The sequence below is a fragment of the Lampris incognitus genome, chromosome 18 (assembly GCF_029633865.1).
Source record: "Lampris incognitus isolate fLamInc1 chromosome 18, fLamInc1.hap2, whole genome shotgun sequence".
NCBI lineage: Eukaryota > Metazoa > Chordata > Actinopteri > Lampriformes > Lampridae > Lampris > Lampris incognitus.
In genome coordinates, this window is record NC_079228.1 from 19529097 (window position 1) to 19552209 (window position 23113).

Below are 23113 nucleotides of genomic sequence, written 5' to 3' on the forward strand. Positions count from 1 at the left end.
AGGATCTGAACAGGGTATAGCTCATCTTTTACCAGGTGTCCAAAGGTCCTCCAGTATAAAAGCTTGGGATATCTCGGCCAACTCAAACTAAGCTCAAGAACCAATGTGGGCCCAGACCCATCATTCAGAAAAGGGTGATCACAAAAGCAACACAGTATCTGTTCTGAAAAGAGCCAATCGATTTTACATTTGTATTTTTTTTGGGAGGGGGGGGATTTTTTACCTGTTTTTCTCCCAATTGTACTTGGCCAATTAGCCCACTCTTCCGAGCCATCCTGGTCGCTGCTCCACCCCCTCTGCCAATCCGGGGAGGGCTGCAGACTACCACATGCCTCCTCCGATACATGTGGAGTCACCAGCCGCTTCTTTTCACCTGACAGTGAGGAGTTTCGCCAGGGGGATGTAGCGTGTGGGAGAATCACGTTATTCCCCCCAGTCCCCCCCCCCCCGAACAGGCGCCCCGACCGACCACAGGAGGTGCTAGTGCAGCGACCAGGACACATACCCACATCCGGCTTCCCATCCGTTGACACGGCCAATGTGACTGTAGGTACGCCCGACCAAGCTGGAGGTAACACAGGGATTCAAACTGGCAATCCCTGTGTTGGTAGGTAACGGAATAGACCGCCATGCCACCCAGACACCCCTCACATTTTTATTTTCACCTTTCCAGAATGATCTGAATCGCTTAAAGGGAAACAATCACAATTTTCAACATTATCTCTCTATATACGTCGTAGGAATAACCAGGGGCGGTTCTAAGAATTTTTGACCTGGGTGGCCCAGGGGTGCCAAAGGGACGTCTAGAGGTGGGAACAATGTGTTGTTAATGTGCGCACACAGCACACTGAATTTTTTTATATGCATTAATATTCTACTAGTAGGCTAAAATGTAAATTAATAGGCTACATGCATACGCATAACTGTTGATGTTCAGTCTCCTATTTTGCAGAACCTTTATAGTCAAGTAGGGTAACATTAACAATGACAAGGGGCGTCCAGGTAGCACGGTGGTCTATTCCGTTGCCTACCAACACGGGGATCGGCGGTTTGAATCCCCGTGTTACCTCCGGCTTTGTCGGACGTCCCTACAGACACAATTGGCCGTGTCTGTGGATGGGAAGCCGGATGTGGGTATGTGTCCTTGTCGCTGCACTAGCGCCTCCTCTGGTCGGTCGGGGCACCTTCTCGGGGGAGGGGGGACTGGGGGGGAATAGCGTGATCCTCCCATGCGCTATGTCCCCCTGGCGAAACTCCTCACTGCCAGGTGAAAAGAAGCGGCTGGCAACTCCACATGTATTGGAGGAGGCATGTGGTAGTCTGCAGCCCTCCCCGGATCGGCAGAGGGGGTGGAGCAACGACTGGAACAGCACAGAAGAGTGAGGCAATTGGCTCCATACAACTGGGAAGAAAAAGCAGGGAAAAGAAAAAAACAAAAACAGTGACAAATAAACAGGACCTTTTTCTGAGCTCATTTGCAAAAGTTAAGGCTATTAAGTAGTAGGCTTCGGCGATTGGATGAATATATCGGCCATCGGCTGAGTCCAATCGGCAGTTGGGGGGGTTTTTGGCTGTGTTTTTTTTCGCGATTTTTGGCCTTTTATTTTACTAATTTAACGGCCTGACTCCTCGAGAATTCAACTCGGTAAATAATTAACCTGTAAAGCGCAATTCAAAGTGTGCGCGAATAGGAAATGGCAGTTGGAGTTGGGCCACATGCATGTTCTTGTTGCACTGATTTACGACGAGTCTTTCACAAAACAGGACAGCGACTAAATGACCATTAAGCAGTTGCTGTCCATTCGATTGGTGCTGAAAAGCAAACTAAATTCATAAATCATATTTGAGAACTAGACCCAAAACTGTATGTGCAGTTGTGCACCCTAATAGCATAGTTATATTACCCCCACCTGTTTGTTCATTTGGAGGCATCCTAGACTCTTTTGCCGCCACTACTCGTTTGCAAAGACAGCAACAATACTTCATTTAGGTACTTCTGCTTGCCAGTTGCATCTGGTTTAAAACCAAAATAATCCCAAATAGGGGATGTTGTATTCTTTTTGCTTTATTAGAATATATAATGTTTGGACCTGTAACTAAACCTGTGCAAGTGATTGTGGTCATGCATCTATAATGAGCCATTCAAAGAGCTGATGAGGCCTTTTACCAAAAGGTAGGCTACTTTGAAATAATTTATATATACTATATACATATACAGTGCATCCAGAAAGTATTCACACCCCTTCACTTTCCCCGCATTTTGTTATGTTACAGCCTTATTCCACAATGGATTAAATTCCTTTTTGTTCTCATCAATCTACACACAATACCCCATAATGACAAAGTGAAAAAGGTTTTGTAGAAATTTTTGCAAATTTATTAAAAATAAAAAACTGAAATATTCCATGTACATAAGTATACACACCCTTTGCTATGACACTCAAAATTGAGCTCAGGTTCATCCTGTTTCCACTGATCATCCTTGAGATGTTTCTACATCTTGATTGGAGTCCACCTGTAGTAAATTCAATTGATTGGACATGATTTGGAAAGGCACACACCTGTCTATATAAGGTCCCACTGTTGACAGTGCATGTCAGAGCAGAAACCAAGCCATGAAGTCAAAGGAATTGTCTGTGGACCTCCGAGACAGGATAGTATCGAGGCACAAATCTGGGGAAGGATACAAAAAAATTCTACAGCTTTGAAAGGTCCCGAAGAGCACAGTGGTCTCCATCATTCGTAAATGGAAGAAGTTTGGATCCACCAGGACTCTTCCTAGAGCTGGCCGCCCAGCCAACCTGAGCAATCGGGGGAGAAGGGCCTTGGTCAGGGAGGTGACCAAGAACTCGATGGTCACTCTGACAGAGCTCTAGCGTTCCTCTGTGGCGATGGGAGAACCTTCCAGAAGGACAACCATCTCTGCAGCACTCCACCAATCAGGCCTTTATGGTAAAGTGGCCAGGTGGAAGCCTCTGCTCAGTAAAAGGCACATGAAAGCCCGCTTGGAGTTTGCCAGAAAGCACCTAAAGGACTCTCAGACCATGAGAAACAAGATTCTCTGGTCTGATGAAACCAAGATTGAACTCTTTGGCCTGAATGCCAAACGTCACGTCTGGAGGAAACCAAGCACCTCTCATCACCTTGCTAATATCATCCCTACAGTGAAGCACGGTGGTGGCAGCATCATGCTGTGGAGATGTTTTTCAGCAGCAGGAACTGGGAGAGTAGTCAGAATTGAGGGAAAGATGAATGGAGCAAAGTACAGAGAGATCCTTGATGAAAACCTGCTCCAGAGCGCTCAGGACCTCAGACTGGGGCGAAGGTTTACCTTTCAACCTGACAACGACCCTAAGCACACAGCCAAAACAACGAAGGAGTGGCTTCGGGACAAGTCTGTGAATGTCCTTGAGTGGCCCAGCCAGAGCCCAGACTTGAACCTCATTGAACATCTCTGGAAAGACCTGAAAATAGCTGTGCAGCGACGCTCCCCATCTAACCTTACAGAGCTCGAGAGGATCTACAGAGAAGAATGGGAGAAATACTCCAAATATAGGTGTGCCAAGCTTGTAGCTTCATACCCAAGAAGACTAAAGGCTGTAATCGCTGCCAAGGGTGCCTCAACTAAGTACTGAGTAAAGGGTGTGAATACTTATGTACATGCAATATTTCAGTTTTTTATTTTTAATAAATTTCTACAAAACCTTTTTCACTTTGTCATTATCGGGCATTGTATATAGATTGATGAGGGAAAAAAAGGAATTTAATCCATTTTGGAATAAGGCTGTAACATAACAAAATGTGAGGAAAGTGAAGGGGTGTGAATACTTTCTGGATGCACTGTATATAGCTCGTTTTTTTCCAGAAATGGTGTTGACAAAAGTGCTCAACAAATGAAGAGCAGAATATCAATATCAATATATTTGCGTATATCATCTATCAATATAACAATATATCAAGTCATTCACAGCTAATGAGTGTGCGATGCACGAAACAAGCTTGTACTGCTATGTTTTAAATGGGTTTTTTTCCCTACATCTATATTGATATAACTGTTAAAAGAAACACTCAATGGTAGGGAAAGTGCTCAACAAATAAGGAGCAAAATAATCCAGTGAGTCACATAAATTCTTTATGAGACAGTGCAAGCCTGTTTCATGCCATAAGCAATCATCAGCTGTCAAAAAATTATCTATTTATTGACAGCTGATGATTGCTTATGGCATGAAACTTGTACTGTCTCATAAAGAATTTACTTGACTCACTGGATTATATATATATATATATATATATATATATATATATATATATATATATATACACTGCTCAAAAAAAAATAAAGGGAACACCTAAAAACACAATATAGACCTCGATGAATGAAATATTTCAGCTGAAAATCTTTATTTATTAGACAGAGGAATGTGTTTAGAGCAAAATAACCTAAGAATGATCAATGGAAATCAAAATCATTAGCCCATTAAGGTCTGGATTCAGAATCATACTCAAAATCAAAGTGGAAAATGAGAACATAGGCTGATCCAACTTCTGTGGAAATTCTTCAAGACGATTCAAAATGAGGCTCAGTAGTGTGTGTGGCCTCCACGTGCCTGTATGCAGTCCCTACAACGTCTGGGCATGCTCCTGATGAGACGACGGATGGTCTCCTGAGGGATCTCCTCCCAGACCTGGATCAGGGCATCGGTCAACTCCTGGACAGTCTGTGGTGTGACATCGCGTTGGCGAATGGTACGAGACATGATGTCCCAGAGGTGCTCGATTGGATTCAGGTCTGGGGAACGTGCAGGCCAGTCCATAGCATCAATGCCCTCGACATACAGGAACTGCTGACACACTCTGGCCACATGAGGACGAGCATTGTCATGCATGAACAGGAACCCAGGGCCCACTGCACCAGCATATGGTCTGACAATGGGTCTGAGGATCTCATCCCGGTACCTAATGGCAGTCATGGTACCTCTGGCTAGCACGTAGAGGTCTGTGCAGCCCTCCAAGGATATGCCTCCCCAGACCATCACTGACCCACCGCCAAACCAGTCATGCTGGAGGATGTTGCAGGCAGCAGAACGTTCTCCACAGCGTCTCCAGACTCTCTCACGTCTGTCACGTGTTCAGTGTGAACCTGCTCTCATCTGTGAAGAGCACAGGGCGCCAATGGCGAATCTGCCAACCAAGATTTTCTCTGGCAAAGGTCAATCGGGCTGCACGGTGTTGGGCTGTGAGCACAGGCCCCAATTGTGGACGTCGGGCCCTCATACCATCCTCATGCATTCTGTTTCTCACTGTTTGAGCAGAAACCTGCACATTAGTGGCCTGTTGAAGGTCGTTTTGTAGGGCTCCGGCAGTGCTCCTCCTGTTCCTCCTTGCACAAAGGACCAGATAGCGGTCCTGCTGCGGGGTTGTTGTCCTCCTGCGGCCCCCTCCACGTCTCCTGGTGTACTGGCCTGTCTCCTGGTACCTCCTCCATGCTCTGGACACTGTGCTAGGAGACACATCAAATCTTCTTGCCACAGCACGCATTGATGTGCCATCCTGGATGAGCTGCACTACCTGAGCAACTTCTGTAGGTTGCAGATACCGCCTCATGCCACCTCTAGTGGTGAGGGCACTAGCAAAATGAAAAACTAACCAAAGATCGGCCAGAAAAGATGAGGACAGGCAAATGGTCTGTGGCCACCACCTGCAAATCCATTCCTTTTATAGGGGTTGTCTTGCAAATTGTCTAATTTCCACCTGGTGGAAATTAGACAATTTACCAACAGGTGAAATTGATTCACAAATCAGTGTTGCTTCCTAACTGGACAGGTTGATATCTCAAAAGTGTGATTGACTTGGAGCTACATTGCATTGCTTATGTGTTCCCTTTATTTTTTTGAGCAGTGTATATATATATATACACTACCGTTCAAAAGTTTGGGATCACCCAAACAATTTTGTGTTTTCCATGAAAAGTCACACTTATTCACCACCATATGTTGTGAAATGAATAGAAAATAGAGTCAAGACATTGACAAGGTTCGAAATAATGATTTGTATTTGAAATAAGATTTTTTTTACATCAAACTTTGCTTTCGTCAAAGAATCCTCCATTTGCAGCAATTACAGCATTGCAGACCTTTGGCATTCTAGCTGTTAATTTGTTGAGGTAATCTGGAGAAATTGCACCCCACGCTTCCAGAAGCAGCTCCCACAAGTTGGATTGGTTGGATGGGCACTTCTTGCGTACCATACGGTCAAGCTGCTCCCACAACAGCTCAATGGGGTTCAGATCTGGTGACTGCGCTGGCCACTCCATTACCGATAGAATACCAGCTGCCTGCTTCTGCTCTAAATAGTTCTTGCACAATTTGGAGGTGTGTTTAGGGTCATTGTCCTGTTGTAGGATGAAATTGGCTCCAATCAAGCGCTGTCCACTGGGTATGGCATGGCGTTGCAAAATGGAGTGATAGCCTTCCTTATTCAGAATCCCTTTTACCCTGTACAAATCTCCCACCTTACCAGCACCAAAGCAACCCCAGACCATCACATTACCTCCACCATGCTTAACAGATGGCGTCAGGCATTCTTCCAGCATCTTTTCATTTGTTCTGCGTCTCACAAACGTTCTTCTTTGTGATCCAAACACCTCAAACTTGGATTCATCCATCCACAACACTTTTTTCCAGTCTTCCTCTGTCCAATGTCTGTGTTCTTTTGCCCATCTTAATCTTTTTCTTTTATTGGTCAGTCTCAGATATGGCTTTTTCTTTGCCACTCTGCCCTGAAGCCCAGAATCCCGCAGCCGCCTCTTCACTGTAGATGTTGACACTGGTGTTTTGCGGGTACTATTTAATGAAGATGCCAGTTGGGGACCTGTGAGGCGTCTGTTTCTCAAACTAGAGACTCTAATGTACTTATCTTCTTGCTCAGTTGTGCAACGCGGCCTCCCACTTCTTTTTCTACTCTGGTTAGAGCCTGTTTGTGCTGTCCTCTGAAGGGAGTAGTACACACCGGTGTAGGAAATCTTCAATTTCTTAGCAATTTCTCGCATGGAATAGCCTTCATTTCTAAGAACAAGAATAGACTGTCGAGTTTCAGATGAAAGTTCTCTTTTTCTGGCCATTTTGAGCGTTTAATTGACCCCACAAATGTGATGCTCCAGAAACTCAATCTGCTCAAAGGAAGGTCAGTTTTGTAGCTTCTGTAACGAGCTAAACTGTTTTCAGATGTGTGAACATGATTGCACAAGGGTTTTCTAATCATCAATTAGCCTTCTGAGCCAATGAGCAAACACATTGTACCATTAGAACACTGGAGTGATAGTTGCTTGAAATGGGCCTCTATACACCTATGTAGATATTGCACCAAAAACCAGACATTTGCAGCTAGAATAGTCATTTACCACATTAGCAATGTATAGAGTGTATTTCTTTAAAGTTAAGACTAGTTTAAAGTTATCTTCATTGAACAGTACAGTGCTTTTCCTTCAAAAATATGGACATTTCAATGTGATCCCAAACTTTTGAACGGTAGTGTATATATATATATATATATATATATATATATATATATATATATATATATATATATATAGCGTTTTTTTCCGAAACCGTCAATGGTGTTGTTATATAAGTGCTTAACTAATGAGGAGCAGAATATCAATACTGATACAGGAAACAGGCCTGTATACCGCAATGTATTAAACTTTTTTTCCTGTATCAGTATATACTATTTATATATATATATATATATATATATATATATATATATATATATATATATATATATATATAAATATCTCCATCCATTCATTATCCAAACCACTTATCCTGCTCTCAGTGTCGTGAGGATGTTAGAGCCTATCCCGGGGAGATACACTGGACAGGCCGCCAGGCCATCACAGGGCCAAGTTTATAACACGTAATTCTTATCTCTGTTACACATGCTCCAGACACACTTCATACAGCCATGCATTTTTACCCTGAGAAAATACATTTAATGCCATAAAAATTAGACCCTGCTTCAGGAATGTTGACCAAGACACTAAATTGTCCCTAGGTGTGAATGTGTTGGCCCTGTGATGGACCGGCGGCCTGTAAAGGATGTTTCCCTGCCTGCTGCCCAATGACTGCTGGGTTAGGCTCCAGCATCCTGTGACCCCAATTGGGATAAGCAGCTTAGATAATAGATGGATAGATAATAATAATAATAATAATAATTATTATTATTATTATTATTATAGACTGACTTCATGAAAGCTATACCTCAATGTTCATAGTCTGGCAATGTGTCAGACTCAGATGAGATAACATTAGATATTAGGCTGAGGAGTCTCTAGCTAACACATGAACATGTTGACATAGACGTTAGATATCATTCCAGTCTATTTGTTAGATATGAGCGTGTGGCAGATGATCTCAGGTTGTAATCTTGATTGTACACGTTACACATTGTAGCCTAATACAGTCGTTCTCAACATTTTTTTGGCCCAAAAGTCAAACCAGAATCACATGGCACACCAACCCAGGGTAAACAATTATGCAGATTGTCTCAAATGTCATCAAGATATACATTGTCATTTGAGTTATTTCCCCTATATGGTACACTGACAAAGGATTAAATCTGCAAGGCAGCAATGACATCACTCATCAAAAACGTGTAGGCCTAGTTATATGAATCAGTACAAAAGCTTACAAGACAAGTGCGCTAAAAATTGTTCAGATTAAATAAGAAAAGCAAAAAATAATTATGATTATTATGATAAGCCAATGTATTTTATGATATGGGAATGATATCAAGGCTTATGACTGATGCAGTAAGAAAATGGTGCCTTGTTGGTGTACAACCAGAGACTGCAGAAACATAGATGAGAGAACAGTGCAATGTCAACAATAACACAAGCAGCACTTCTATGTGGAAGTAATAGCCATCTGATTAACAAGAGCAGATATTGTACAGTATCTGTATTTATCTCTTATCTGGATTAAACAAGTGGCATATTCATATCACCAGCACCTGTAATAAATCATAATCCAGAATTTACAGACTGTGAAAGGAGGGGCGTGGACTTGGGCAACAGACATAAAAAAAAATGAGAGGGAGAGAGCGACGGGGAGAAAGAGAGAACAGCTCTGTTGATACAAAATAGACTGGGCAATCATCCATCCATCCATCCATTATCCAAGCAGCTTAGCCGAATCCGGGTGGCGAGATGCTGGAGCCTATCCAAGCAGTCATTGGGCGGCAGACGGGGAGACACCCTGGACAGGCCGCCAGTCCATCACAGGGCCGACACATTCACACCTAGGGACAATTTAGTCTGGCTGATTCACCTGTACATGTTCTTTGGACTGTGGGAGGAAACCGGAGCACCCAGAGGAAACTCACACAGACATGGGGAGAACATGCAAACTCCACACAGAGGACAACCTGGGATGACCCCAAGGTTGGACAACCCCGGGGTTCGAACCCAGGACCTTCTTGCTGTGAGGCGGCAGCACTAACCACTGGGCCACCATGCCACAGTTCTCAGTTTGCTTATTAGTTTGTGCTTCTCGTGCTTCATGCTCATGTTGCATCCTGCTTCTTAGTTTGTTCTTGATAATCTTCAGTTTTGAAAATGATTTCTCTACAGAAGCTGTTGACACTGGCAGTGTTGCATAGGTTCTTGTCATCCTTACTAAGGTTGGAAAGATGAGCTGGCCCATGTTTTCCTTTACTATGGCAAGGAATTGTTGCAGCCAGGTCTTTTGAAGGAAAGCTGGGGTGGAAGACCTTTAGCTGTCTTTAGCTGGTCCTCATCTACCTCATAGAAATTACAGAGAATGTGGACACCTTCCTCTGCTTCTGAGTTTGGGGTGTTTACCCAGTTGGCACATACTGTTAAGGAGTAGAAGGACCAAATGATTCCATCAAAAAGCAAGATATGGCCTCTTTAAGAGCCTATTTGGCCAAAGCAGGATAGACCAGAGGAAAAACAATGTCACGCATGGTAGAGTGTCTCGGTACAGTAGAAACAAACATGCTGGGCAAACACCCGCCCCACAGCGAGGTGGAAGCCATGACATGGCAGAAATTTTGGGGTTGGTATCTGGGGTGGCCAATCAGACTGTAGGGGTGGCAATGGCCATCCCGGCCACCACGGTAAAATCACGTATGGGAATAACGCTCCATTACAGTAACTGCCATAATACTGAGGAGTCTTCTGTCTTCGAAACACCACCAGAACTGTGTGGAACAGTGTTTGCCAGTGACTTCACTGGCTGACACTCCATGAATTGTCATCTTTATATGGTATCTGTTAGCATTCGCTACAACAGCTGCATATAGCATTGTTATTTGCATTTTCTTGTACAATGCAGCCTGTTTTGATGTAAACCACAGAAGGTAGTGGCAAACCAGGAAGTAAGGGTTGTAGTTAGTACATTCAAGACACGTCTCTCCACAATTTCCAACAGAAGACTGTTCACTATTATGACTGCTAATGGAGTGTCATCCCCACAACACATACAGAGATTATGTTGAAAAATCGTGATTATATCCCTTCACATTGCTTATCAAAGGCTAATGTAACAAACAAAGGCGCCTTTTCGTTCCTTTTGTTGGTACATGGGCATGAATTTTAAGCCCATGTCAGACTGATTAATGGATTTTATAGATGTTGAAAATGCCTTTCAAGATGCACTCTCACAAAGGCAGTTTTTTTTCTTTTGTAATTAAAGGAAACAGCATGCTTGTTAGACTTGCCCTCCTAAACATTAAATCAAGCTAGGCTGTGACCTTCTGACAGTAGCATACCATGGGGTTTCTTTCAGCCAGGGCCTTCAATAACAAACTGCACCCCCCCCCCACACACACACACATATTTCTCATATGGGTGCCAATACAGCCACATACATAAAATAATAATCATATATAAAAGTCACACACTATATGCACTACTGCATCAACACCAAGAAGAGAGCTGATCGTCAACAACTACAACACACACCATTGTGCACTATAGCCGCTATTGGAGCATCACCATCAGATCTTCCTTTATGTCACTCAGTAAACAGATTTCACAAACACACATGGCACAAAAACAACAAACAAGTTTCCACAGTTGATGTAGTGTTCACCAGTCACTCATGCAACTTCCTCAAATTCAATAAAGTATAGTCACATTATTAGTGCACTGCCTTCAGCTCAGTAAGCAAAATGTGCACACCAACCAGGAGTTGAAGTTCCACCTCACTTGAGAGACTCGTAGCACCCTTCTTTTGCAAAATTCATCCAGTGATTTTGTCATTTTGGGAGAACATGTAAAAACTGCAGACAATCCTTCCAGATTTGCAAAAAACGCGAAGTAGATCAGCAACACGATCGTCACTAGCTGTGAATGTGGCGGCCATTGCACTTAGCTCGCTCACAATGCCAAAGGCTCAAGCTCAAAGCTGAGCACCGATACACTGTAGGGCCCTTTGGGCGTTCGGTCACTACACGTCAAAATTTGATTGGCTGATGATACGGTCACTCACAGTTGTAATCAGTTTGCAGCTTTGGGCTTCAACGAAAGGCTGGCAGAACCACTAGTGCTGGTCCAAGGAGCTGTGATGCGTTTAGATGACATGGGAAATCCCAGCTCAGCCCCATGAGAAAACACGTAATTGAATTCAGACACATTTTGGACCCACTTCAATTTAACTATGAAAAACAAGTTATGGTTTTGATTTGGCAGGGCCAGCAGAGAAGGCCCTGATGGCCCTGGCAGCCCACCACTGCCTCCTGATAGGCTATACAATGCGTTCCCTGACCTTTACCCTCCATGTTCACATTCAGTAAGCAGTCTCTGTGTTGCTACTGCACACGTCTCTGGAGGTCAGTGTGGTCCTCTCTGCACTACCGTGGGGGTGGGGGGGGGGGTTAAGCCTATTATGACACACTCATTTACTCACTTGACCCCTTGCTGACCCTGGAGAACTTTCTAGGTTTGTTTTTCCTGTGCTTTGGGTCCTTTAAGGCCAAACACTGACTGGCTTTCCTCTGTGAAACTGTCAGATTAAGTAGCGCTGTCTGCAAATACACAGGTACGCATACAAACAGACAAGTATGGGAAAAACACATGCGCATACACACAACCACCCATTCATCTGGGACACATACACACACACGAACGCACAGAAAGACCCAAACACACATGGTGGCGTCCCATCCCACCTGGTTTCCTGATGAGTCGTGTGACTGTGTCCTGGCCTTGATGCTCACAGGAACCTCCTCCCCAAACAGCTGCTTCCACACGTATCACACCACCCAGTGTCCTCCAAAAACAGGGAAGCGGAGATGAAAATTTGTGGTTCCCATCTGAAAGCTCAGTTCCCTCAGTCTGTTGATATCACATCATGAATTTCAAAATGCTAAACATCAATACGCCCTGGTGAATGCATCAGAAAATATGGCTCAAATAACGAGAGACTGGCCTGATCATTAATCGAGACATCTGAAAATATGAACTGTCAGAAAGTTTTCCCCTTTGATGGTCATGGTATAAATATGGAACAATATGACCTTGTTCAGTGTGTGTGTGTGTGTGTGTGTGTGTGTGTGTGTGTGTGTGTGTGTGTGTGTGTGTGTGGTGGTGTGAGTAAGCCATAAAGTGCCGGTGACTGAGTAACTGTTTGATCCATAACACACCATTCGGGGAAACTGTTTTTTCTTCAAGACAAAATTCATTAGGGTGACTTACTCTTGTGAGACCAAGGAGACAGGCCGGAGTGAGGATGGAAATACGTGTGTATATACATTATGTGATATAGGCTGTCAAAATGAAACATAAGTCATGAGCGCGTCAACGTGCCTGCCGGTCCTCTGGCAACAAACCGCAGTTCATGCCGGGCGAAGTGGGCTGACACTCGCTCTCACAAACACATACAAAGGTACCTCGTTTCTGAAGGCCGAAGTGTCTGTGTCCCCTCTCCCACTCCCCCCACCCATTCCATCCCACCCCCTTTCTTCTTGCCCAGTCCCTCCTCGAAAGCCCACAGATGTGCAACTATGCGAAAGAAAACAGGCAGCAGGCCTCGGGCTTTGGTTAGCATGGAGAGACATGCCAGAAAAACAAAGACCTCTGAACTGTGCAAACAGCACAGCAGAAAAACTACAGCACGGACCACCCACGGAGGTGGCAAGACCAAGAGCAGAACTTATTGGCTGAGGTTGCTACTAGTTAAAGAGCACAACACGGACGGGTGATTGGAGTGAGAGCGAGAGAGATGGGGGGGGGGGCGGATTGGAGATAGAAAGAAACAGATGTGCCGAGCTAAATAGTGTTTTTCTCATCCTGCCATTAGATTCCAAAACGGGGGAAATGTTCTGGAGATGTGGAGGTGCTGCTGTAAAGAAGCACATATGAATACAGACAGAGGTTCTGGATGTACCATTTCACCCATGGTTTCCAGAACTTGATCAATTGCTGTAATATGCCTGAGTTATGCCTTGCGGACCCTCCACAGGACCCAGCAATTCACTGCTTCATACCGCTTAACCAATTAATACCCGCCTCAATTACCACTGCCTCTTGCTAGCCTGGGGCTACACCCTGTCTGCTTTCATACGGGTGTGGGTGTGTGTGCGTGTGTGTGTGTTTGGATCAGTGTGAGCTCACATGTGTTTATGTATGCATCATGTGAGCTTGCGCGTGTGTCGGTCATGTACATTTGCTCCCAAAGATTTCCTGCTTTGACTAGCCACTTGCAGCAGACGTGTCTTTTTCTTTCTGAGACAGACTAATAAACATTTTTGTTGGAGCTACTGCCAAGTGCTTGTATAGGACAGGATTGTGACTTCTAGTGTATGAGCGTGTGTCTGTGTCTGTTTGTGTGTGTGTGTGTAAGAGAGACACACAGCTATGGTGGGTTTCCAAAATGTGTAGAATAAGAGACTAGGGGAAAAAATAAGTAAGAAGTAATACTGATTATGTTGATGGAAACATAAAAATATGACATTATAGACACACTTCCCCCGTGTGTTATTAATAGTGCCTGCTAGTCTTTGTTAATGGTAAAATAGCATAGGTCTGTCTAAGGGTTGATGAGTTTGTTTCTTCAGTCTTTCCAAATGCATCATAGTTGCTTATGGCACATATCTACAGACACACGTTACGGTAAAATCTCACGTGTAATGTAAAGCCGGTTCAACTCTGGATTTTATCCAACAAAACTGTGGTTATATCTTGGCTTGCATCAGTTGCCATATTGAATGCACAAATTTACGATGTTTGCTCGGTCTCCTTTTTAAGCTGTATGTGGTTGTTGTGTGTTTTAGATAAAAAAGTATTTTAAAAATTGTTGTTTTTCAGCAACGTTTTGGCTTGCACCCTTGCTCAGAGGTTATCGTGCTTTTTGTGCATGGCCTGCTGATCCCAATGCACCAGTGTTGTCCCTTCGTTAGCCATGTCCAAAATCACCAAGACAGCCCAGTAAAAACAAATAAACTCATTCCTTGCATCCAATGCTGTGGTGCTATGTTGCTTGGGTCATAAAACGCAAGTAACTTGACGGGGATAAAGGAGCTCTTGCTTTTTTTCAACCCTGGCCGGTTTCTCATGGGAAGACGAGGAGAATGTGAAGTGCAGGGCAAGGGCGTTTTAAAGAACATATTAACGATTTGTTATTCATGCAATTACTGTTCGAACTGCGTCAATTTGTCACGAGTGCGTTCGGTGGAATTTATGAACTCTCTAATTTAAACACAAAGGGCACGTTTTGGTTTCCCGATACCGTTTCATGTTCAGGTACATTTGAATGGTTGCACTTAGATCTTAATGCGATGATAGCGGGCGCAGCAATGAAATATCAAACAAAAGCTCTGTATATGTACGGCATATGGATCTGTTCTAGGCAAACATTGACCTTCAGGTTGGATTTTGATGCTAAATCATTCTTCAGCTAATGTTATCGTAACCCGGTATAAAGTCAAGCAGTTGTTTTCCTTACAATACACAGTATATCTGCAGATCTCATGTAAGTAAGTTTACAGTTTTCACACCACATTTGCCAATGGCTACAAACTTTTGATCGCTACATACTTTTCCATCAGTCTCTGTCTATGTTTTCCTCTCTAATTGCGGCTCTATAAAGCTGAATACATATAACCCTTATTGTGCCTGGAAAATATATTAGCCTGTGTTTTGTATGAAACCTAAAGCCACATAACTAACTTTATTCATAATCCTAACTACCACTTAGCATTAAGCCTTATCCCACATTCCATTTTTATTTATGCGCACAGTAGTTGTAATGGATAGCAGCAGATGGCGAAGTGGAGAACAAGGTTGACTGCACCATGAGCATTTGCTCGGTGATCTTTGCAAATCGGTCAGCGTATTAACTGGAATTACAGTGCGCCGTGTGGTTACGGTTCATCAGTTTGCTTTTGCACTACAGCTTTATGTGATAACTTCTATCGCGCTCTCATTTGATCTGTACTCGCCCTCTTTTCTCCCTCTATTCTTTTGTTCCACCTCTTCTCCAACCTCTTGCCCTCTCCATCTTCTACATATTTCTCCCTCGGTGTGTGTTTTAAGGCTGAGCCCTCAGCCCAACCAGTGGGCTGTGGTTACCTCCTAAACCATTCACATGGAATTGGTTAGGAAGACATTCCTTCCATGGAGAGAAAGTCTGGCACCAAACGCCTGCAATACAGGAATCATAAACGGGAGGTCCTAGCTAATCATGTCCCATGGTAGTCTCGCCCTCTGTAAGCTCCCTCTTCCTCCTTCTTCTTTCTCTCATCATCTCTGAGGAGTTATTGAGAAAGGGAAGGAAAGAGAGAGAGAGAGAGAGAGAGAGAGAGAGAGAGAGAGAGAGAGAGAGAGAGAGAGAGAGAGAGAGAGAGAGAGAGAGAGAGAGAGAGAGAGAGAGAGAGAGCATTAGCTGATCCTATCTTTTCCCTTCCTGTGTTGAAAAAGGGTGTAAATCACTTGTGGAAATCTTAGAGGATCAGATTCTGGTGGTTGGCAAATATTCTTACTTATTTGATCCCCTCTGTCTCCAAACCCAAAGCAAGAGCGTTTCTCTTTTCTCTGAAAAAGAAAACTGCACTGACGAAAGGAAGAAAACAATCTCACGGACCAGTTTAATCATAACCAATGTATTGTTGTTGTTCACCTACCCGACGAACCTCTGAAATGACCAAATAGGTCGACTGTTGGAATACAAAAGTAAAAACATATTTATGTCAGAAAACAGCAGATTTTTACGTCCAAAAAACAAACAAACCACGAAGTCATGACCAGGCTGTGAGGAAGGTGGTCTTTTCCCCTCGTAAGCTGTCATGGCAGGTGTAGTCTAGTAGCAACAGCAAGTGTAGAGTGTTTTAATTATGTTTAGAGTTAAGGTTACATAGTAGATACGTTTAGACTTAAAGCTATGTAGTGGTTATGTTTAGACTTAAGGTTAGGTAGTGGGTATGGTTAGGGTTAAGGTTAGGTAGTGGTTAGTTTAGGGTAGGGGTCAGCAACCTTTTGGATGTCCCGTGCCACTTTTCAATGTTTAAAAAAGAAAAATCACAGATCCAAGTGCCAGTTCAATTCCTAATGCGCATTTATCTATTTATTTATTTACTGCTAATGCTCCCCGGCTAGATTCCTCATGCCAAAAGATCTGCGCTCTCTCCCTCTCCACACACACACACACACACACACACACACACACACACACACACACACACACACACACACACACACACACACACACACACAGAAAGACACACACACACACACACACACAGAGGCGCGCGCGCGATTATTTGTGCAAATGTATGAAAATTACTTGGGAACAAAAGAAAATTAACTCAATCTTACCGATTTAGTGCGACCCTTGTTTTTCGCAGTATCTGGTCAGCGCTACATAAAACGCAACTTGATTGACTGATCATCATCATCATCACCGACGCATCTTTCAATGCAAGAGTTTGCTAGTGGTTTACGTTTTCAGCCATGTCTGTAATGTGCCTTTCTGCAGTTCTCGCAGAAACGTGCATTTCTTTGGTCCTGTTGACGATCGTGTCTTTGCTTGGTAACCCATCAAATATGGCCTGCGAACTCCAGAGGAGCGCCCCCTTTAAACTCTCCATCGGAGAATGGCTTCCCGTGTTTAGCAACGCACTGTACGACTTTATAGCCGCCCTCTGTAGCTTGGTTCTTGGCGGCACATCGGGTTGTAAACACGCTGCTTTGCTTCCTGTACTGGGCCACTGCCATCTCGATTGATTGAGCTTTATCAGCCTTATCTTTGACGTTTTTCTCGTACCTTGTTTTAAAAATTACGTTTTACACTTTAAGTTCTGTACTGATGTGTCGTAGGTTAGTTTACATTATTGCGACAGTGACCCCACCATAAACTGATTGACGGCAGTGCCTAGTGGAGCGCCAACAAATATAGCGTGGACCGCTGTCTAAACGCTCTCCAATTCGCATCGACATTGCCTTCCAACTGTAAACCTTCAGGTGGTTTTTAACAATCCATTGTTGTTATTGCCGTCGCCAAGACAGTTTACTCCTGGTACCATGTATTGGTTTGCTAAAATAACCATAAATGATTAACGTAGAAGAGCCGTTTAACATGCTTTATTCGCGCTCCACTAGGCACTGCCGTAAGTCAGTTTATGGGGTCACTGTCGTAATAATGTAAACTAACCTACGACACATCAGTACAAGTTCGACACAACATTTTCGCAGCAGAGTGCACACAGCCTGGTCCTTTCGTGAAATAAATCCGAATTCGTTTGTCCAAGACAGCTGAAACAGGCGAATATTAGACAATATTGCTTCTGCCATCGTCAGTTCTTGACATATAGCCATGCTACGTTGTCACTTCCGCTGTAATGCTGCGCTCGTGGGCAGATCGGAGGGAGAGGGAGGAGGGGGATGCTAGAACACGTCACTTGCGTGCGCTCTCGCTGTCGAAACAATGGTGTATTTCGAGACGAATTATTTCAGTATTATTTTAAATCTAACTGTTCGTTTAGTTCACCATTAGGCTATATTTTATATCAAAATGTGTTTTATCAAAAAAGTGTATTAAAATATTTTGTTATTGAATTGCTCCGCGTGCCCGTGTTAATTGCCTCACCTCTGGTTTAGTGTTAAGGTTAGGTAGTGGTTAAATTTAGGATTAAATTTAGGTAAGGGTTAAGTTTAGGATCAAGTTTAGGTAGGGGTTAAATTTAGGGGTAATGTTAGGTAGTGTTTAAATTTAGGGCTAAGGCTAGGCAGGGATTAAATTGTGGGATAAAATTAGGAAGCGGTTCTCATTTCCGACCTGAGTTGACGTTCGACCCACCAATGGTTTACTATACTGTGGTGGACACGTATTGGGGACAGAATTCAACCCAGGAACTAAGGGTTAAGTCATGGTTGCCCTGGCAGGTTAACGCAGGGTTAAGTTATGGTTGTCCAGCCAGTTTTCTGGTTATTCTTGCCACCTCCGCTCAGTCGAGCTGTGGGTTTTTTTTGTCTCGCTGATTTACCGTGGATTAAAGAAAGTTGCCTACACGGCTAAAGTGTGAACCTACGGTCTTCTCCGTTACTTCGGCTCTACACTGGTGACCCCGACGTCGGTTTTCGGATAAGTTTTCTGAAACCACACACATTATGGCTACGAACGCCGTTGCAATTAAACTGCCGGAGTTTTGGGAGTCTTCCGCGGCTACATGGTTCGCGCAGGCTGAGGCACAGTTCGCGCTCAGAGACATAACAGCAGACGAGACCAGGTACTACTACGTAGTGGCAGCGCTGGGGTGCGCTACGGCTTCCAGGATAAGCGGTTTCATAACCAACCCACCGGCCGATGGTAAATACGCCGCACTTAAACATCTCCTCCTTGAAACTTTTGAACTGTCAGCAACGGAGAGAGCACGTCGCCTCTTCGCAATTCAGGGCTTGGGAGATGGCAAACCATCGGAGCTAATGAGCAGGATGTTAAACCTACTGGGTCAAGAAAAGCCATGTTTCCTGTTTATGGAGCTGTTTCTGCGCAACATGCCGCCCCACGTCCAGACTGCGCTCGCTAACTCCACCATCACTGATCCCCGTGAGCTGGCAAAGGAGGCTGACCGATTCTTCGTCGCTACACAACGTTCCTCCCATGCCGAGGTGCTGGCTCCTACCTTCACTGGCCCCCCGCCGACATCGCGGGCGTGGCCCGACGGTGGCGCCACAGCGTCAGACCGCTACAAGCCCTCTGGACTCTGTATGTACCACGCTCGATTTGGTGCGAAAGCTAAACGGTGCCGTTCCCCCTGCAACTACAGGCCGACGGGAAACGAGAGGGCCAACACTCAGTAGTGGCCATGAGTGTTGGCGATACGAGCAGGCTACTCTTCATCCTCGACACCATCTCCGGTCGGCGATTTCTTTGTGACACGGGCGCACAGAGAAGCGTGCTCCCTGCTACTGACGTCGACATCATGGGCGGGGAGCGGGGCCCCCAGTTGGCGACGGCTGACGGCAGCCCTATCCACACCTACGGCGTGCGGTCTGTAGAACTGTGTTTTGGTGGACAACGTTTCACGTGGGAGTTCGTCATGGCCAATGTAACGCTTCCCCTCCTCGGAGCTGATTTTTTGTGCGCTTACGGTTTGCTAGTGGACATTCAGAACAGCCGTCTGGTCGATGCCTTAACCTTCTCCTCCTTCGCATGTACGCGGAGGGAAGCGGCCTATGCAGGTCTAGCCAACTCTCTCTCAGAGGCAGACAAGTTCACCCGCCTCCTCGCTGAGTTCCCTGACCTCACCCAGCCTACCTTCTCTGCACCCACCGCTAAGCATGGGGTGGAGCATCACATTGCTACGAAGGGGCCCCCGGTCTACGCCAGAGCCAGGCGTCTCGACCCCGCCAAACTCGCCATTGCCAAGTCTGAGTTCGAGCACCTGGAACGCATGGGGATCATCCGCCGCTCTGACAGCCCGTGGGCGTCCCCACTCCACATCGTCGCTAAGCCTGATGGAGGTTGGCGCCCATGCGGGGACTACCGCCGACTAAATGACGCCACCACGCCTGACCGCTATCCTGTCCCGCATATCCAGGACTTTTCTGCAAACCTGTCTGGCAAATGCGTCTTCTCAAAAGTCGACCTGGTCCGTGGTTATCATCAAGTTCCCGTGCACCCCTCAGACATCCCCAAGACAGCGGTGACAACCCCATTCGGCCTATTTGAATTCCTACGAATGCCATTTGGACTCAAAAACGCGGCCCAGTCCTTTCAGCGGCTGATGGATTCAGTGCTCCGTGGCCTTGATTTCATCTTCGTCTATTTGGACGACATACTCATCGCCAGCGCCTCCGAGGAAGAACACCTGTCCCATCTTCATGCCCTCTTCACACGCCTCAGCCAGCATGGGCTGATCGTCAACCCGGCGAAGTGCCGGTTCGGGCTGACAGCCATTGATTTCCTCGGGCACCGCATCACTGGGGACGGGGCAGTCCCCCTGCCCTCAAAGGTGGAAGCGGTGGCGGCCTTTCCGCGCCCCCAAACAGCTCGTGCGCTCAGGGAGTTCATCGGGATGGTGACATTCTACCACCGCTTCATTCCTCGAGCCGCCTTTATCATCCGGCCACTGTACGAGGTGCTGAAAGGCATGTCCCCCAACCAGGCGGTCGACTGGACAGCAGAGCGGGACCGTGCGTTCACCGAGACTAAAGCTGCGCTCTCCCAGGCTACCCTGCTAGCGCATCCTTCACCTACAGCGCCTATTTCCATAACCACGGATGCATCGGACTATGCTGTTGGTGCGGTTCACGAACAGTGGGTGGGGGGGGCTTGGCAGCCTTTGGCCTTTTTCAGTCGCCAGCTTACACCCCGAGAGCGCAAGTATAGTACTTTTGACAGGGAACTCCTCGGTCTCTGGCTCGCCGTCCGGCATTTCCGTTTCCTGCTAGAGGGCCGCGAGTTTACTGCATACGTGGACCACAAGCCCCTCACGTTTGCCATGTCCAAGACGGCCGAGCCATGGTCCGCTCGCCAGCAGCGACAACTCTCCTACATTTCGGAATTCACTACCGACATCCAGCACGTCGCTGGTAAGTCTAACCAGGTAGCTGACTGCCTGTCTAGGGCAGTGATTGGAGCGGTCCACCTAGGCCTTGACTATGCACAGATGGCTGCGGACCAGGCCACGGACCCGAGCATCCTCCGTCTCCGGGCCTCCGACACGGGGCTCCGCCTGCAGGACGTTCCTTTCAGCGACACAGGTGTCACCCTCCTGTGTGACGTCTCCACAGGACAGCCCAGGCCCATCGTCCCGCACAGCTGGAGACGCCCCGTATTTGAAGCTGTGCACGGCCTCTCTCATCCAGGCGGTAAGCCATCCGTGCGCCTGACCTCTGCTAAGTTTGTGTGGGAGGGACTTAAGAGAGACGTGAAAGCGTGGGCCGACTCGTGTGTTGCCTGTCAGCGGGCTAAGATACACCGCCACATTAAGGCGCCCCTGGAACGCTTCGCAGTGCCGGAGAGACGATTTGACCATGTCCACGTCGACCTGGTTGGTCCCCTACCCCCCTCCCATGGGTTCACCTACCTCTTCACTGTGGTGGACAGGACTACGCGCTGGCCTGAAGCTGTTCCCCTGGCATCCACGACGTCTGCTGATGTGGCCCGGGCTTTTATTGGGTCGTGGGTCTCACGTTTCGGTACGCCTTCCGACCTTTCATCTGACCGTGGGCCACAGTTTACCTCAGAGCTATGGAATGCTGTGGGTGAGGCTCTGGGCGTCAAGCTTCATCGCACTACCGCCTACCACCCTCAGGCGAACGGCCTATGTGAGCGCTTCCACCGGTCCATGAAGGCTGCGCTTCGGGCTACTCTCAAGGACTGCAACTGGGTTGACAAGCTCCCATGGGTCATGCTGGGCCTGCGGACCGCCCCGAAGGAAGACCTACAAGCCTCCTCTGCGGAGCTGGTGTACGGCACGCCGCTGCGAGTCCCAGGCGATTTCATGCCCAATGCAACGCGTCCCTGGTCAGCTGTGGACCAACGAGCCTCCTTGCTGGACGGGGTCAGAGCTTTCACACCCGTCCCTACCGCCCAACACGGCGCTCCGGTGTCCCAGGTGCCCCCAGGTCTGCAGTCAGCGGACTACGTGTTCATCCGTCACGACGCACACCGCCCCCCTCTGCAACCCCCTTATGACGGCCCCTTCCGCGTCCTGGAACGGGGAACTAAGCACCTGGTGGTGGATTTTGGGGGCACGGCCGAGCATGTTTCAGTGGACCGAGTTAAACCCGCACACCTGGACTTGACGCAGCCATTGGAGTTAGCCCAACCTCCTCGTCGCGGTCGTCCCCCGGCTCCGCCTCCTCCCCCCGTGGAGGCCCGAGCTGCCTCTTCTGCTCCTCAGGCCGACCTCCACAGGCCCGCGTCAATGCCTCCCACAGACACTCCGGCCCCTGTTATCCGGAGCCGCCGCAGACGGCCTGTCGTCCCCCCGCGCCTGCCTGACTTCGATTACTAGGGCGAATTCTGGGGGGGCTCATGTGGTGGACACGTATTGGGGACAGAATTCAACCCAGGAACTAAGGGTTAAGTCATGGTTGCCCTGGCAGGTTAACGCAGGGTTAAGTTATGGTTGTCCAGCCAGTTTTCTGGTTATTCTTGCCACCTCCGCTCAGTCGAGCTGTGGGTTTTTTTTGTCTCGCTGATTTACCGTGGATTAAAGAAAGTTGCCTACACGGCTAAAGTGTGAACCTACGGTCTTCTCCGTTACTTCGGCTCTACAATACTACCCTTTGCCTGAAAACAGCTTACGGATAGATTGCTTCAAAAATATTTTGAGAAAATAAAGTTTGTATAGTAATACCTACAATACATGGTTCATAAATCACAAAAATCTATTCAAAATACCTTTTATAATTCCATCTGTTTTATGTTGGTAAACACTGAAACGAGATTATTTTTTTCATGATGGATCAGATCTGGAGTCTATTTGACCATTTAAAGTTTGTATATATCACCATATGTTGTGTTACTTTGCAGGCTGAACTGTTGGAGAACTTGCAGTACTCCTTGTTGTTACCCAGCACAACTCAATGAGGGACTGGTCTGTTGCAAGTGTTCAAGAGACTTTGCTGGCATCTCTTTGG